The 14872-nt window shown below is 33.9% G+C and overlaps 1 non-coding gene across 1 annotated transcript; it reads left to right on the forward strand.

Annotated features, from left to right (window-relative positions):
- The first annotated feature begins 402 nt into the window (after positions 1 to 402).
- On the forward strand, positions 403 to 509 carry LOC127099812 (small nucleolar RNA R71). Its single transcript, XR_007794280.1, has one exon. It is a non-coding gene; the product is annotated as a small nucleolar RNA R71 (small nucleolar RNA).
- The last annotated feature ends 14363 nt before the right edge of the window (positions 510 to 14872 follow it).

Below are 14872 nucleotides of genomic sequence, written 5' to 3' on the forward strand. Positions count from 1 at the left end.
AGGAAAATGACCATAGACAGTAGTAACGACGTTTTCAGGGAGGTACAAGTTCTAGTCTGACCGCTTTCTTCCATCCCCTTCAAAATCTTCGAGTGGATGTGGAGGTAAAATAGCAATTTGACAAATGTTAGGAGAAACTACACCATCACCCTCCATCTCTTGAATATTAAGTAGGTGGATAGATTCATGACCAGATGAAATGGTCATGAGGAGGAAAGAAAATGCATGATCGATGGAGAAGTTTCAGGGTCAAAATCAGGGTATGACACCATGCTTTCGATAAGTTGGTAAGCGTCAGCATAAGGTTTGTTCATTAGTGCACCACCTGCGGCGGCGTCTATTGTTAACCTCGTGTTGTACAGGAGACCATTATAGAAGGTATGAATTACTAACCAGTCCTCTAAACCATGGTGTGGACAAAGTCTCATCATGTCTTTGTATCTTTCCCATGCTTCGAAAAGAGACTCGTTATCTTTCTGTTTAAATCCATTTATCTGGGCTCTTAACATAGCTGTTTTGCTTGGCGGAAAGTATCGAGCAAGAAAAACTTTCTTCAACTCGTTCCATGTGGTGACTGAGTTGGAAGGAAGAGATTGAAGCCATCTTCTAGCGCTATCTCTTAATGAGAAAGGAAAAAGACGAAGTCGAATTGCCTCTGAAGTGACACCATTAGCTTTAACAGTATCAGCGTATTGGACAAATACGGATAAATGAAGGTTTGGATCCTCGGTAGGATTTCCAGAGAATTGGTTCTGTTGTACTGCCTGCAACAGTGAAGGTTTGAGTTCAAAGTTGTTTGCTTCGATTGCGGGTGGAGCAATACTTGAATGCTGCTCATCTTGCGATGGAGCGGCGTAATCTCTAAGAGCACGAGCTGGTTCTGCCATCTCGGGTATCGAAGGGAAAATATTTTTGAAATCAGGAAGTTCAATATGAGGGAGATTGTTTGCAGCACGATATTCCCGAATTCGTCGTAAGACTCGGAGATATAGTTCGATATCGTTGATTCATAAGTAGAACGGCTCGCCTTGTGAGCGAGTGTGTGGCATACAAGTCAACGAAAGAAAGAAAAGAAAAAGAAAAGCCTTAGTCTCTACAGCGTAACAGAAGAGTTACGATATCGACTAAATAAAAGTCCCCGACAACGGCGCCAAAAACTTGATCGCGACTTTATGAGTCGAATTTGAGGTACAAACTGCAAGTGCACAGTTCTATCGCGTAGTTTTAAAAGATATCGATCCCACAGGGACTTATGAATCGATATACCGTTATCTAAGGTTACTTCGTAAAGCTAAGGCAGGTAATACTTTGATTGTTTGGGGGAAAAGCTAAAACTAAAATAAGATCTAAAATAAATATCTAATAAGCGGATATCGGTATGTAGTTCGTCGTAATTAGGGAATCAATTCTTTGTTGGTTTCTTGGTTTTAAAATAAATCTTTTCAGTTGACGCTATTGATTAAAAGTCTTATCTCAAACTCTCGCTCTGTTGAATAAACTATGATTTTATATTAACGTAGCTGTCACTTATAGTTAAGTCAAAAACCACTTTTTGAAAACAATAGGATCCGTAGAAACTCTTTTTAAGAAAACACTAATCATTTAAACACCCTTATCTCAAACTCTCGCTCTGTTGACTTAGGTTATATAATTAAATTCAAATGCTTAACTCTCGTCCTCACATTCAATCTTTAAAAATACTTTTTGAAAAAGGTTAGAATCTAATTAACTCTAAAAATTGCTCTCGCCCTGATCTAGAATTAATGTCCAATTTACATTGTCCAGTCAAAAACTCAAACTCTCGCTCTATTGCTTTTAACTTCTTTATGTCTTTTACTTTCGTACAAAAACCTTGTTATTAAACTTGTAAATTGAGACCGTAAAAAGAGTGATTTTAATTTTAAACTTAATTAAACCAATTTGGTTTTGATTCCTTCATTCCGCTTACTCTACATACCGATACCTAAGTAAATCAGCCAGACATGCTAAACAGACTTAAATAATTATCATGCATAAACAGATTCATCTCAGGCAAATAATATAAATAAACAGTAAAACAGGGCATATATAAATTCAAACAATAATTAAAGAACCTGAGAAATTAAATAGCAGTCTTGAACACTCCACCACAGGTCGGTTGGATTTGTTCTTGAATTCTTCAATCAGGCAGGAAAATAAAAGCGAAGGAATAAAAAAACTAGATTCTAACGTAAGGTTAGATCCGGTAAAAGGTACACAATAGTTTCCGGTGTAGAAACTATTGTGCGAAAAAGAATTAACTAAATGCTAAAAAAGGAAAATAGAAATTGCAAGGGAAAACAATATAAAACTCGTACAAGTAATGCTGTAAAAAATATGCTTAAGCTGCTGGAAAAGAAAAAATGCGAAAAAGCAAAAACGGCAAAGAAATCTGGAAAAAGCGTGGAACCGAGAGCTTTCTAAAAAGCTACTATTTATACTGCTACTTGTGTCAACTGCTTCCAAGGGTTTTCCGTAAATATAGCCATTACGTTGTAAAAGGGTCAAGCGTGAAAGTAGCTTCAACGTGGTCTGTTGCGTTCCTGGTGCCAAAAATATAGGGGAATAGTGTGACGTCCGTCACACCATGTGTGACGCTCGTCACAGGAGTGTGCAAAGCGTGATGCTCGTCACAGCCTTTGTGACGCTCGTCACAGGCACAACGCCTGTGCTTTTTGGGCTGGGCTTTGGCTTTTGATATTTGCTTCTTTTCATTGCTTTTTGCACCCGCTTTTCTTCCTTTTTTACTTGTGCTTCAAATAAACCACCTGAAATAAATAGAAAGAAAATACCGCGTAATATCTAATAAAATGAAATAAATTGAAGTAAATAATAATATAATTTAATTAAATTGAGTCCTAGAATGTGATACTATTTCATGTTATCAAATGGTTTGTTTGTTCATACAAGTGTTGTCAACAGGGTTGGACACTAAAGATTAAGAGTTCATGGGATGAAGATGATAAGAAAAAATTCCTTTACAATAAGAAAACAATCAACATACTTCAAAGTGCACTTAGCATGAGTGAATTCTCTTATGTCTCTCAATGTACAACGACAAAGCAAATATGGGATACATTGGTAGAAACTCATGAAGGAACCGCTGAAGTAAAGAGATCTAGATTGAATACTTTAAGTCAAGAGTATAAGATGTTCATAATGCAGCCCAGAGAATCTATCGCCGTATTACATAAGAGATTTGTACACTTGACAAATCACTTGATTGCTCTTGGTAAGTATTTTACTAATGATGATCTTAATCTTAAAGTGCTTAGGATTTTAACCAGGGAATGACAACCAAAGGTGACAACAATATCAGAAAAGAAAAGTCTTTCTACCATGATGTTCGCATCCTTGTTCGGAAAACTTCAAGAGCAGGATCTTGAAACACTTAAAAAACATGAGAATTAAGAGAAGAAATCCAAAGGCATTGCTTTGAAAGTTGAGACAAAAGGAGAACAGGAAGATGATGCTTCAGAAGAAGATGAAAACTTCATGCTCCTTGTAAAAACACTTGGTAATTTATTTGGCAATAATGAAAAATCCTTGAATTATGAAAAAAGAAAGAATTTTTTCAGGAAAAAGGATGCTTCCACTTAACATCAACTGTAACTTGCTATGAATATGGAAAGTAAGGATACATAAAGAGGGATTGTCCAAAACTCACTAAGAAGAACGACTTCAAAAGTAAAAAAAAGTCAAACTTCAAAAGATCCTACATTGCATGGGAAGATAATGAAATAAGTTCATCATCTGACTTAGAAAGTGAAGAATGTGAAAATCTTTCTTTGATGGAATCACACGATTCCAATGATGAAGATGAAGAGGTTAGTAATGATTATTCCATTTATAATAATGATGCACAAGATGCTATAGATGAATTACTCAATGAATGCAAAATTATGTATATGACATTGTCAAAACAAAAGAAACAAATTTTATCTCTTGAAAAAAATGTTGAAACCACAAAAAAAGATTTTGAAGTTGAAAAACAAAACTTTGTTAAAGAACAAAAACAAAATTTTATGTGTAAAGAGTGTGAGTCACTTCCGTTCCAAATTGTCCAATTAAAAATAGTTCTTGAAAGATATGAAAAAGGACAAATTGGATTGGATGGTGTCCTTAGTCAACCAATATATTCTAATGATAAAACTTGATTTGGTTATTATAAATTTAATAAACCAAGTTCTAGTAAAACCATATTTATTAAGGCTAGTGATCAATCCAATAAAGAAAAAATGAACAAAACAAACAATGTTCATCATTATCCTAAAAGGAAAATATTTGTTAAGAAAAAATCTTATGTTCCTAGATATATAAGTAATGTTGTTCCTACTTGTTTCTATTATGGTATAATTGGCCAGACACATAATGCTTGCTATGTAAGGAACTTTAGTGTGGCAAGTGGGCATTATATATGGGTCAAGAAAGGAACTAATTATGAAGGATGCAAGGCAATTTGAGTATCTAATAAAACCTAATTTGTTTTATAGGTGTGCTTGAAAACCACTACAAATCTATGGTATCTCGATAGTGGTTGTTCTAAGCATATGACAAAAAATATCAATAAATTTTCAAATTTAGTGCTTAAAGCCAAGGGATGTGTTATTTATGGAGACAACAACAAAGGAAAAATTCTTGGCATATGCAAAGTTGGAGCACCATATTTTACATCCATTGAAGATGTTCTTTATGTTGAAGGACTAAAGCACAATCTTCTAAGTATAAGCCAACTTTGTGACAAAGGCTTCAAGACCAAGTTCACCAAGGATGAATGCTTGATTGAAGATGAAGCAACTCATGATGTATAACTCAAAGCTTAAAGATTCAATAATATTTTTATAATTTCCGTAGATGATTTATCTTTGAAAGTAAAATATCTTATGGTAAACAATAATGATTCATGGATATGGCTTAAAAGAGTTGCACATATTCATATGGAACATTTAAACAAACTAGTCAAGCATGATCTTGTCATTGGTTTAACTAAGATAAGGTTTGTCAAAGATAAATTATGTGATGTTTGTCAAAAGGGAAAACAAACCAAATTAACTTTCAAACCCAAGAATGTGGTGTCTACTTCAAGGCCACTACAATTATTGCATATGAACTTGTTTAGCCGATCAAGAACAAGAAGCTTCAGAGGTAATGTATATGTTTTAGTTATTGTTGATGATTTTTCTAAATATTCTTGACAGTCTTTTTAGTGCAGAAAAGTGATGCATTTAAGGCGTTCAAGAAGTATGCAAAGCAAGTACAAAATGAGAAATCACTAAAAATTTCCTCCATAAGAAGCGATCATGGTGGAGAGTTCCAAAATGCATCATTTGAAGAGTTTTGTAAAGAACATGGGATCTTTCATAAGTTTTCAGCACCAAGGACTCCAAAACAAAATGGAGTGGTGAAAAGAAAGAACTAGTCTCTAGTAGAACTCTCAAGAACAATGCTTAGTGATTCAAGTATACCAAAATGTTTTTGGGTGGATGCGGTAAGCACGACTTGTTATGTAAGTAATTGGGTTATTATAAGAGAAATATTGAAAAATACTCCATATGAACTCTCCAAATGAAGAAAGTCAAACATTGCTCACTTTCACATATTTGGATGCAAGGGCTTTGTCCTTAACAATGATAAATACAATCTAGGTAAGTTTAATGAGAGATCTGATGAAGGTATATTTCTAGGTTATTCTCTCACTAGTAAAGCTTATAGAGTTTATAATAAAATAAATTTAACTATTGAAGAATATATGCATGTTTCTTTTGATTAATCTAACACCTATAAGGAGGACATAGTTGTTTGTGATGATGATGATGTTTTAAAAATTCCTTCAGAAGAAGTTGCCAAAGATAAAAATGTTAATCAACTGGAACACCAAAAAGAAGTTTCACAATAAGAATCAAATTAAAGTGATCTTTCTTAAGAATGAAGAACCCATCGTGATCATCCAATTGACAAAGTAATTTGTGACATAAGCAAACGAGTTTCAACAAGGCTAAATCTCAAATATGATTGCTTGAATATGTCATTTGTTTCTTAGATAGAACCCTCTAAGATTGATGAAGCCTTAGGAGACGATAAATGGATAATTACTATGCAAGAGGAATTAAATCAATTCGAAAGAAATCAAGTTTGGGAACTTGTTCCTAGGCCAAGTGATAAACACATCATAGGTACCAAATGGGTGTTTATGAACAAACTTGATGAGAATGGTATAATTGTTCAAAATAAAGCAAGATTGGTGGCTCAAGTTATAATCAAGAAAAAGGAATTGACTTTGAAGAAACATTCTCTCTGGTTGCAAGGTTAGAAGCTATTTGTTTATTACTTGCTTATGCTTGTTCATTAAACTTTCAGCTTTTCCAAATGTACGTCAAGAGAACCTTCTTGAATGGGCACATCAATGAGGAAGTCTATTCCAAACAACCTCCCGGTTTTGAAGACTTCAAGAATCCTTCACATGTCTTCAAGTTGAATAAAGCTCTTTATGAGTTAAAGCAAGCACCAAGAGCGTGGTATGATAAACTTAGCAACTTTCTATGTGAAAGAGGATATGAGAAAGGTAAAGTTGATAAAAACTTATTTATTAAGAAAATCAAAGGTCATACTTTATTAGTTCAAGTCTACATTGACAATATCATTTTCAGATCAACAAACAAAGATATATATGGAGATTTTTCATTGATGATGCAAGGAGAATTCAAGATGTCTATGATGGGTAAGATGAACTATTTTCTTGGACTACAAATTAAACAATTAAAGAATGACATATTCATCAACTAATCCAAGTATTGCAAAGAATTGTTGAAAATATTTGATATGGACAATTGCAAAGCAATGGCTACTCCAATAGGCTCCGGAACAAATGTAGATCAAGATGAATCTTGTGTTTCAATTGATATTACAAAGTATCAATGTATGATTGGTTCATTGTTGAATTTGACGGCAAGCCATCCTTGCATTATGTTTAGTCTTTGTCTTTGTGCTCGGTTTCAAGCAAATCCAAAGGAATCACATCTTGCCTCTGTGAACCGAATCATGAAGTATCTTAAAGGGACAACTAACTTCAGTCTATGGTATCCAAAAGGTAGTGTATATGATTTAATTGGTTATTTTGACTCAGATTATGCAAGCTGTAAAACTGACCAAAAAAGCACTAGTGGTACATGTCATATTCTTGGAAACGCTCTTGTATCATGGTCCTGCAAAAAGCAAGCATGTGTGGCCCTCAATACAGCTGAAGCAGAGTACATCTCATCAGGAAGTTGTTGTGCATAAATCCTTTGGTTAAAGCAACAACTTAGCGACTCCGATTTAAACCTTGGATGCATTCCGTTGAAATGTGACAACACTAGTGTTATAAACATAACCAAAAATCCAATAATGCACTCAAGAACCAAACACATAGACATTTGACATCACTTTCTCCGTGATCATGTTCTTAAGGGTGATGTTGAGGTATCATTTATGGATACGCATACCCAATTAGAAGTTATGTTAACAAAACCCCTTGCAAAGGAACCATTCTTCAAGATTCAAAGAGGACTAGTCATATTGGATGAGCATGATGTATGATTTTCTATTCAAAGACTTGTCTACAATCATTTTTAAGAACATCAAGTCAATTTCATCAATTAAGGTACATGTTATCTTATATGCTTTTTCGAGTTTATTCATAATTACATGTGTGAATTCCGCTTTCTAATATGTTTCTTAAGTATCTATTATGTTTGTATGGTGTGTTTATATGTATTTTGTTTGTTAGAAATCTTGTTGCTAGTTTTTATGTGTTTATTTTCTTGTTATCCAACTAGTGTTTTAAGTTTTTTTTCAAAAATTTGTTGCATGTAACCGGTTAACCAAATGGTGTAACCGGTTACCACTTTGAAAATTTCAATTCTCTTTTTAAATTTTATGTTCAACGCGTGGAGGTAACCAATTAACCAAAAGGTGTAAGCAGTTACATTAGTAAAAAATCACTTTTTAAATTTCTTTTAAGTGCTTTTAATGGCCTTTAATGTCTTAGTCCAACTTCCTCCACCCACTTCATTGGTAAACACATATCCATCAATACCCGCTTATAACTCAACAACTCCCCACAAAATCCATTAAATTCCCAATCACCAAAAAACTTTATATATCACTCTCTCTTCTCAAACACGACTCACAACACTCAAAAGAGCTTATTCCAAAAATTCCTTTTGCATCCCAACAAACCATAAGTTTCAACTTTCCTCTCAAACCTCCACCAATGACTCCTTTAAGGAAAGGAAAAGGAAAGGAACGAGTTGATGAAGGTGGTTCTGACTCTTCTTAAGACTCTCAAGGCTTTAGCAAAAAATCATGCAACACCGAGACTACGTCAAACCCGCTTATCCTGTATGATGCAAACCTGTTAGTCAGTGACCGGATGTTACACTATTTCATCGCCTACATATTGATGCCTAAACACTCTAATCACTCCCAGACTAATGACATTGATATGCAATTGATTTATGCTATCAGGAATCGTATTAAGGTCAATTGGGCTTATGTGGTTATGTTTCACATGCTTCATCAAAAAGGGCTTAGTGGTGGTCTTTCGTATGCTAGGTTGGTTACTAAAGTTTTAGAACATTGTGAATTTAGCTTGAAAACATAATCAAGGAAGGAAATGGCATCTAAAGAGTGTGAAATCAATGTTTGGGCAACCAACAAGAATATGGGCATTTTTAAGGATAAGGACGGTATTTACAAGCATAGAGACACAATTGCTTCCTCCTCTTCAGCTGAGGCTCATGTTCCTAAAGGTGGGTACACTAATGAGTTCCTATACCATAAGATGTGCTCTCTTGAGAACCTAGTGACTACCGGATTGCAAAACCTTCGCCCAGAACTTTTATCCGAAATTAGGAAATAAAACTAAGCCCAAGAGGAAGAAAGTGAGGAAGAGGAGATGGAAGAAGATTATGATTAAGGATCATTGCTTGTATTGTTTCTTGATGTTTCATTTCATGTTGTCATATTGCTTTGTGTTTTCGTATCATTTCATTTAGACTCGCACTATGTTATGTTTCATTAAGACAATGATTTGCTTAAGTTATTCAATGTTCATTATGTTAATTGTGTTATGGTTTATTGTTGTTTAAGCTATTGTTTTGTTATATATCTATATCTATTATCTTTTAACTCTTTTCCCCATCCTTTTTTTTATGACAAATGGGGGAAGAGGTATGGTGTTTGTGTATGTTTTGTGTGTCTAACCCTTGCAGGAACAAAGTTCAAATTTGTCCAAACACTCTATGTATCAAGAAAGGGCATTGATAAAAGGGGAGTATCAAATATAGGGAAACATTCACATAAAAGCATCTAAAATATTAAGGACTTCAACTTTCAAATGGTTCTCATCATAAAAAATGGGGAGTATGTAAAGACGGGCTTCTCCAACACTATGTTTTGATGAAGACAACTATATTAGGGACATATTAAAAGGATGAGCAAAAGTATCATGATCAAGAGTTATAGGATCAAGACTTGGTTCATAAGCAACATTGTCAAAGAAGCACTTAGATCTACTTAGAGCTTGATCTTCATTTTATAGGTACAAGTTACAATTCAAGTTATGATATACTTTACGTGCTCAAAAATTCTTTGACAATCTCATTCATATGCATAACTCCTTTTGAAATATCATGGCCCTGTATACATACTATTATATAAAGCATTTTTCATTTTTGTACCAGTTGTAACTGGTTACGTGGAATGGTTAACCAATTACATGAACCCAAAAACATGTTTTTTTTTTTGCAATTTTGGTCAGGTGTAACCAGTTACTCCTTTTGGTTAACCGGTTACACATACGAAAATTTGAATTTTTCAGGAATCACTTCTGGTGTAACCGGCTATGATAATGTATTAACTGGTTGTCACTGAAGCAGTGACACTTTTTCATGAAAAATTTGATTCAAACGTATTTTATTTTTATATCATCAAACATTGCATTGGTTGATCATAATACACTCTTTCAAAATGGTGTGATACACATATAAATATTGCATGTTTCAGATTTCAAAATTTCACGTCTTTCAAATCAATTCAAGTACATTATTTCTCTGATTTTCAAAACAAGTGCGTTGATTTATAATCTTTGTGTGAAAGTTACTGCATTACTTATCATTGCGTTTCTGAAAGTTCCAACATTAAATAATGAGCACTTTTATACCATATTTTGAATTGTACACTTGAAAGGGAAGATCAATTCTTGTAATTTATATACTCCATTCATCTTCAAACTTCTTATTATTTTTCCAGAATTGCTTTGTATTCCTTACTTTTCAGGATTGTTGGAAAGAAGAGAGTTGAAAAGGAGAGGATTATTCTCATATCAACTTGGTTGGATCATAAGATGTTATTGCCTTAGTGATTGTTTAAAATCTTGCAACTAGAAGTCTAAGATTATGCTTGTACAAAAGTTCTAACATTATGCAAATATCTTACATGTTGTAAGGGGACTAGACATATTATCGAACTGTGAGAGGAACTAGTATAATCCCTTTGTGTTGTTTATTTTTATGCATTTACCACTTTCATCACTTAATCATAAACCAAAAAATAACACACTTATATCTAAGAAATAGAAATTTTAAAGTACCTAATTCACCCCCCTCTTAGGCATACTCATAACTTATAAAAGGTACGCCCAACAATGAAAAAAAAGAAAAAAAAGGGAGAATGAGGTCCACCCATTTAACTAATCCATCAGGGAGACCGACTTTCCATTCTCCATCATCTGATTAAGATGAACCTGTCCTCGTGAAGTATGCATTGTGGGATAAAAATATTCCACCTGCTACAAAGTATTTTCAAAAGACTTGTCTGAAATAGAATAACTCTCCTCCACCTACTTTGTATACTCATTGGTAAAGGCAAAATTATCAAGATGTATCTTTCCAAGTTCGTCTTCAACCTTCTTATGACCTTCTTGAGACTCCTTCAATGATGCTTCAAGCTATTCTACCCTTTTTAGGGAAAGATCGAGTGTTAGGCTTGCTTTAGTAAGAGCAACCTCTATCATAGATCATGATTATTGTGTAGAAGCTAAAGCTTCATTCTTCTTTGTCACTTCATGCACTAGCAACTTCACTTTCTCGTCTAACAAGCTATGGTACGCAAATGCTTTTACGCATATTCTAACTCTAAAAAAAGGTAGACGCCCCTTGAAGATCCTTCTGATACTATTTTGACTCAACGACAACAACACTTACATGCTCTTGTAGTACCTCTTTTTCCATCTGAAAACAATCAAGTGAGAAAATTTATCCCCCCCTGACAGCACCAAAGGCCAAGATCGATGATGGTCGATGCCTGAAATGTATAATAAGTCAAATCTTATAATTCCTCTTGCAGAGAATCTTTAGCTTTGTTTATGTAATTTGAGTAATCTTCTTTAGAGATATAAGCTTGAAACTCCCTAGCCACCCGCGGACCAGGGCAAGTTAAAAGTGTATGAGGCAAACCGACCAAAATCTATGCAGAACCTCCTGTAGAATTAGGTTTTATTAAGTTCCGCGCTAGCAGTCGGTGACACTTAACGAAGAATCCTTCAACTTAAAGCACTTCAAGCTCAGGACTAAGGGTCAAACTTTCCCATTCATCAGTATGTGATTAAGACAAAAACATTTTCCACCATAACTTGGTCAAATAAATCCAAAACTTCCACATGCAATGGACTAGGTGCGAGCTGAGTAGCCAAAAAAATAGAGACTCCCATTGTCTAAACACCTTTAATGGCAGGGATATTGGTATCACCTTCAAAGTGAGGGATAACTCGGGGATGCCTACTCATTTATTGTGTTGTTTTTCATTTAATAAAGTATTCAAGAATGAGAGGATTCCCTATCTCACTCACCAAATATAACATTCCTATACAATTTCGAGTCTACATCCATCAACAGACGCGTCTCTGTTAACCGTTGAAGTTGCTTCTTCGATACCGCATTAGGAGGGTCAACACCTCTGACATAACCTAGATCATCAAAGAAGGATACCAACCACCTTTTTAGAAAAACATCTTCTTGAGACAAATTGTCCATCCTGTAAACATAAGATCCTAAATCCAACAAGAAGTTGATTTGATGTCAGAACTTGGAGAATACATCTGAGCATTGATAAGGCAACCCAGGATCTATAGAGTATATCTCAGCGTGAGACTCTTCGTTGAGGGTAGTGACCAAGAATAACCAATTTTTGAAATGCTTCACACTATCCGAGTAAACATTGAACGTTCTAGTATATTGCTTGGGAGATATGAGGCCCTAACCCCGTGTTGAAGCAGTCAAGCTACATTGAGCTTTGAAAATATTGAAGAAGAGAATCAAGGTCGACATACTCTTCTTATATTCAAACTCGTATTGATTTTTATTTTGTGTAAGACTAACTTACCATGTGTAATTGTGAATGGGAGATTAATAAGTGGTTAAGAACTCCAATCTCAAAATCATTGAAAGGAAGGTAAAATCCTGTCAAAGAAAACAAACACTCGTGAAAAGGAATGGCTCACCTTCCATACTTGCTGCATACCTTCTTAAATTTCTCGGGAACAAACACTCCCTAGTCGGTGGGAGGTCCCACCTCGTTAAAAGCATGATCCAAACCACCCTTAAAAACAAAAGCAGATGTGACATCCAACTTCTCTTGATCTATCCACATTGATGAGTTGTACCTTTTTTACTTACGAATAAAGGTGGGGGGAATCTCCATTATGAGGAACACTTTTAGTATAGAAAAGGAAAATATGAATAAACAATATAATACACATTCAAGGGTAAAGTTCAACGCTTTGTTAAAACATGCCATTAACAAAAGTTCATCATAAAGCAAGTAGGAATATAAAAAACCTCAAGGCATGTCCAGAATGTACGAGTATCTCCATCTGATGAATCGCCAACGACTAGGGTCTTTTCTTCGGACCCCAGAAACATACTCTCCAGAAACCGTAACAAAGAAATCATGAATAGAAAGAAAGGAAAATACAAACTTTACCTTAAAGAAATAAAGGTGATCGTCTACGTGTCGCAGACACCACCGAACAAAATATCCCAAATGAACTTAATTAAAAGATAAACACATAAGAGCCCGCAAGAAAGGGGGAAGTTTATGATACAAAAGAGAAAGAACTTCTATAGTTTCTGTATGACAAAAAAGAGAAAAACAATACTGCATGAACTCTGTATAAGTGCCTAATTTTAGACTCTCTTGTAATATGTGATTGTAATATATGATGCTACTAATTTCAATATCAAGACAGTAAGATAAAGTATTTTCGAGTTTCTATAAGATTTGAGAGAAGTAGATGGAAATGTAATTTCCTAATAAAAATGAAAGTTGAGCAAAGTTTGCTACTATAATTGATTCAAATGTTTATATGTTGGGAAATTTCTTTTTCCACCTCTATATGATCTTCCTAACCCCTGACGAAAAATAAAAAATGCTCATAGTTTTCTGAGTTGCATCTTTAGATGCACCGTTTTCACACAAAATAATTCAAATGGATAAGTGTATGTATTTTATTGTGTGTTCGCAGATGCATCTTCGGATTAACTCTTATTTTTAAATTCAATTTTTTTTCCGGAAATACATCTTCGAACTTGTTTAATTTATAAAACAATTATGTAAAAATAATAATAACATATCAATAGCTGAATTCAACACATGATGCAACAACATTAGTGAAAATTAAAAAGAACAAATGCCACAATTTTCTATTTACAAGAAAGTGCAATTAGATAGAAAATAGAGTATGAGGGATAATTAAAAACATTTCTACAAATTAACTTTGACAAATTTCAGTGGAAAAACATCTTACTAAAGAACTTTTGAAGGTTCTTTTCTATTTGTGTCGGTAAATGATTATTATTCATGTGTTTGTGTCATGATCAAAAATTTAAAAGAGTATCTTATCTCGTGATAGACGTTTTATTATAGAGGAGAAATTATAAAACTAGTATAAGATGAAGATTCCCACTAATGAAATCAAACAAGATAAATTGGCTTAATCCTCGAGCACTATTAGTGCAAACTGCAAATAATTATGTAAAAATGATATTTAAATAATTAAAAATGTATTTAGTGAAATTTTCGGAGATACATTTTATAAAATTTCACAGATGCTTCTCCGGACTAATTTTTGGCAAAAACATGATGACGGTTTGATTTATGAGGAATGAGGTTATTTAAAATGTGTCTGAATATACATCTTCAAAAATATCTGAAGACAATTTTGAGTTTTAAGAGGTTCGAGTCACACACCCAAAGAGTGGAAAAAAAATTCCCTACATGTTACGTGTATAATAGACGGAGCCCTATAATCAATTGATTCAACTCTAGCTTATTAAAAAAAAATATTGATTCAACTATATTCTACACTTAAAACTTGGTCAAATCAGGAATATATCAAATCAAATAAAGTATATTTTTTTCCTTTAGAACTGGTCTGTGAAATCTCCATGTCATGTTATTATTGTGCAGATTGATGGGATTTCTGAGAGCCTATAAGACATTTGGTAGTATAGTATGTAATGTATGACACTTATCAACACAACTTGACAAGAATAATTTGAAATACCCTTAGCTTGTTAATGGCTTCAAAGTGTATAAGTCAAACTTACATAAATAAAGAGGTTAATCATTCAATAAACCAAAATTCTAATTCTAATTAAAATTTTGCGTCTGTATCAAAAGTTCGATACTTATTCAAAATGACTTTTTTAATAACTATAAATAAAATCATGGTTCCTATCTCCGAGCCAAATATGATTCCACTAATAGACTAAGTCGTAATGGAAATGTTCTTTCCAAAGTTAATTAGAATACTGTT

This window comes from Lathyrus oleraceus, chromosome 6 (genome assembly GCF_024323335.1).
Source record: "Lathyrus oleraceus cultivar Zhongwan6 chromosome 6, CAAS_Psat_ZW6_1.0, whole genome shotgun sequence".
NCBI lineage: Eukaryota > Viridiplantae > Streptophyta > Magnoliopsida > Fabales > Fabaceae > Lathyrus > Lathyrus oleraceus.